Below are 4,294 nucleotides of genomic sequence, written 5' to 3'. Positions count from 1 at the left end.
GGCCAGAGCCTATGGACACAGCTTCCAGACTTGTGACAATATTAACCAGACCTGCACCCTAGTGAGACAGACTTGTTTGGGCATGTAGCACAATGCTGTTGCATGCCTGGTGTGCACAGGGCCTCATGACTGCTAAACCCAGCTGTGATGCACCTAGGGCCAGTCTGAATAGCTAAGGAACTGCCTTTCTCACCCCTGCCACAACCTAGGGAAGACAACAAGGAATGAAAGGACTGTTTTTGGAACTCAGTGTCAGGCTGATCAAATGATTTTAATGGTCCCTGTCCACAGGTCATTTCCTGCGGACCAAACCAGCAGACCTGCTTCAGTGCCCAGTGGAGCTCTGTGGTCCTGGTTGAACAGTCTTTTTGCCCAAGCAGTATCACTAGTGGCTGATAAGTATAGCATCTGGCAGTCAGCCCACTTCAGTAGCAGCAGACAGCGCATAGCCCACCTGAGCAGCTGAACAGGTGCATTAGAATTTCTAGAAAGACAGCTACAAAAGAAGCCAGATTATAAAACTAATCCTTCAAAGTGCAGATGATATTGTTCTCCAATCAGTATCAGGTGCTTCCAGGGAAACATAACCTCACCTAAAGAGAAAAATAGAATGCAAGACACCAACTATCTAGGAATTGAAATTTCCAAGTGCTCCTAGAAGAGTTAATAATAGCTGCTTTTAAAAAAAAATCTCAAAATGCAAAAGAACAAAGAAAAAGTATTCCATATTCTAACAACAAAATTTGACAGGGAGATGGAAGTAATTAAACAGCATCAAGCAGAAAGCCTTCAATTGAAAAACCACACCAAATGAAATTAAAAACATGATAGAATCAGTAGCAGAACAGATCAAATAAAAGAAAGAATTTGTGAGTTTGAAGACAGGCTATTTGAGACTATACAGCTGGAGGGGAAAAATGAATTAAGAGGAAGAAATAGAGCTCATGGGAAACATAGATTGGCATGAAAAGACCAAATCTTCGAGTTACTGAGATTCAAGATGGACTTTTCAATGCTACAGGGATAGGAAGTAAGTTTCAAAGAAATAATGACAGAAAACTTCCCAAACCTAGAGAAAAATATAACTCTCCAGGTACAGGATGGCCAAAGGTTACCGGTTACACTGAAGCCAACCAAGTCTACCCTAAGACATGATAATCAGGCTCTTCATTCTCAAAGCCACAAGAAAAAGAAAGAAAATGAAACATATACAGGGGTCCCAATTTTCCTGACAGTACACATACACCTTACTCAGATGGAATCATGAGAAAATACATCTATAATGCACAGTGAATTTAAATAATAAAAATCTCCCATCAGAGTAAAGCCCAGGATCAGATGGCTTCACTACTGAATTCTACTAAATATTTAAAGAATTAACACCAATCCTTACATTATTTCAGAAAAGTACAAGAGGAAGGAAGTATTCCATATTTAATCTCTGAGGCGAGCATTACTTTGATACCAGACCCAGACAAGGATACAACAACAACAACAAAATAGCCACCAGGCCATATCCTTTATGAGCACAGACACAAAAATCCTTAACAAAATACTAGTAAATTGAACCCAACAGCACCTTAAAAAATCATTCTCCATGATCAAATGTGATTCGTCCCAGGAATGCAAGGATGGTTTAGCATACACAAATCAGTAGAATAAAGGAATAAACTCATATTAATCAACTCAATAGTTGCAGAAAATGCAACTAATATAATTCAATATCCCCTCATGATAAAAAGTCTGACCAAATCAGGGGTAGAAAAGACATACTTCAGCGTAACAAAGGGGTTTCCTGTCCGCAACCACGCGCCCACCATCCTCTTGGGCCAGCTGGCCACCTGCCCAGCCCACTTCCACCTTTGGGCTGCCCGCGCCACCATGCCGGGCCCGCGCAGCAGGAGCCACAGCCTGAGGCAGGCGCGGTGAGGATGGAGCCGGGGCTCAGCGTCAGGACCAACAACCTGAAGACGAGGGAGATGGAGTACAGGCAGCTGCAGCACACCCTCTACTTGCGCACGGAAGCGGCTGATGGCGAGCTCGAGCTCAACAATTTGGTAACTCTTATTCAACATCCATCTGAATTCATGAATGTTCCTAGTCATCAGCAACAAAACAAATGAACGAGGTTAGTGAAAAACAAAAGTGCTGTGGCGACTTGCAGTTCACGTACCTCCTGTTCACCACCAGTGCCTGATACACTGGTGGGAGCTCCAGCTGGCGCAGATGCAGAATTCTAACTCCTGTTCCATGAAGCTACCAAGCACCAGGACATTGGACTGCCTCGAGCATTTTCTTTCTGTTATCAGCAAGAAATTAAATCCACCAAACTGACACTGGGAAGCAGAAACAAAGCTTTAGCAGGCCTGGATTAAAGTGGGAGAAGCAGCGCTATGTAAACAAGAAATAAATAAGAGGAATCGGAGTAGAATGCATAATTGGGCTTGAATATAGAACGAAGAGCCCTTGGAGAGATTCAGAATGTGGGTGAAGGCCACAAGGCCCACGGGGTACCTGGCAGTCCTCAGAGTCCTCGCAGTCCACCCTGTGGGAGCAGGCCCAAAGCGGGCCCCAGGGTGGAAGGTCTCAGCGTCAGGAGAGGCATAACCGAATGGAAAGAGATAGACGGCGCAGAATCCACATTTGTTGGGACGAGTTGAATCTCTAGTTCCGTTCTGCAACGCAGAGATGGACAACGCGACAGCTCTTCAGTGGAGCACGGCGTTCCTGAAGTACATTCAATAAAGACACGGAGATTCTCTCACGAAGGTGTTTTGTGGTAAAACTGGCAGAAGGCTAAAGCTGACCAGACCAGACTCCCTGGTCACCTGTCCTGCAGAGTAGCACCTTGATGGAGATCAAGTGATTGAGCAGGAGTGTTCAGGCAGTGAACAGCAGTTCTCTCGAGATACAGAGGGTTCCTGTGGTCCTGGAACTCACTGTCTAACTGGAGAGGGACCTGACAGGCTGATGGGCTCCAGCATGGCCCGTGGAGAGCACGCTCTGTCAGTCTCACCTGGCACAGAACACCAGCCCACTCATGGCCCGTGAGACCATTTGGGGATGATGACATCTTGATAAATAGTAATTTTTCAATTTTCTGCCTGATTCCATCATGTTTCCTAAACGTGATAACTTAAAGAATTAACATCCTTTGTAATTCCTTTAGTCTTAAAAGGTGCATTGCTTTTTACTTTTTTACATTTTGATTTTACATTTTTTTTTTTTACATTTTGAATATGCCCCTTTAGCAACTGAAACAAGTTAAATTGCTCTTAAGTACTAGTTCGAAAATTTTATTTCATTTGTGTCCCTGCCCTCGGTAATGGCACTGTGATGCAAGGGGCAGTCCTATTTTATACATCTGTGCTAAAAACTTTCCAGAGACTTCCTTTAAAGCTACTTTTGTCCATAAAAGAAATACTGTCTCAGTAGATTGCTCAAATGTGCACATTTTCCCATCGAGAGTCATTATTTTATGTGCGGTAAACTGCAGTGTTTGGAACTTTTTCAAAAAACAAAACATAATAAAGGCTATATATAACAAGTCAACAGCTAACATCATATTAAATGGAGAGGGGCCAGCACTGGCTCAGTGGGTCAAAGGCCCGGCCTGCAGTGGCGGCATCTCACATGGGTGCTGGTTCAAGTCCCAGCTGCTCCAATTTCATTCCAGCTCCCTACTAATGCTCCTGGGAAAGCAGCGGAGGATGGCTCAAATTCTTAGGCCCCTGAACCCATGTGAGAGGCCCAGAAGAAGCTCCTAGCTCCTGGCTTTAGATCGTCCCAGCTCCGGCCATTGTAGCCATTTGGAAAGTCAATCAGTGGATGGAAGACTTTTCTCTCTTTCTGTCTCTCTCTGTCTCTAGGCCTCTCTGTAACTCTGTCACCTCCTGACACCATTACATTGGGAATTAAATGTCAACGTGGGTTTTGTTGGGTACAAATCACATCCAAACCACAGCATCTCAGTTCACTCTGATACCAAGGAAGCAGGCCCAGCACTTCTCATTTCTTCAGACTTTGTAATGTAATATTTTATACATGTGAGAGTAAATCTAATATATATGTGTAGTTTAAAGAGGATAAAATAAATAAGTCTCCATACTCCCACCCAACTTAGTAGTGTATTTAGCAATGCTTTGCCATGAGCTGTCTGCCCTCATGAAGGAATTGATGTAGTTCCCTCCAGAGTGGGTTAGTTTTCACAAGGTTGGGTTGTCAGTGGCCCTGGACCTCCCCGGCATCTCTCTTGTACATGTGCTTCTCTTTTGCACGCACATGCTTGTTTTTC

General features: G+C 44.0%; 1 pseudogene; it reads left to right on the top strand.

Annotated features, from left to right (window-relative positions):
• The first annotated feature begins 1,849 nt into the window (after positions 1-1,849).
• On the top strand, positions 1,850-2,974 carry LOC100345344 (transcription factor-like 5 protein pseudogene; annotated as a pseudogene).
• Positions 2,975-4,294: the final 1,320 nt, after the last annotated feature.

The sequence above is a fragment of the Oryctolagus cuniculus genome, chromosome 7, assembly GCF_964237555.1.
Source record: "Oryctolagus cuniculus chromosome 7, mOryCun1.1, whole genome shotgun sequence".
Taxonomy (NCBI): Eukaryota; Metazoa; Chordata; class Mammalia; order Lagomorpha; family Leporidae; genus Oryctolagus; species Oryctolagus cuniculus.
The sequence above is the reverse complement of the archived record's forward strand: the minus strand, read 5'-3'. Positions and strand labels throughout refer to the sequence as shown.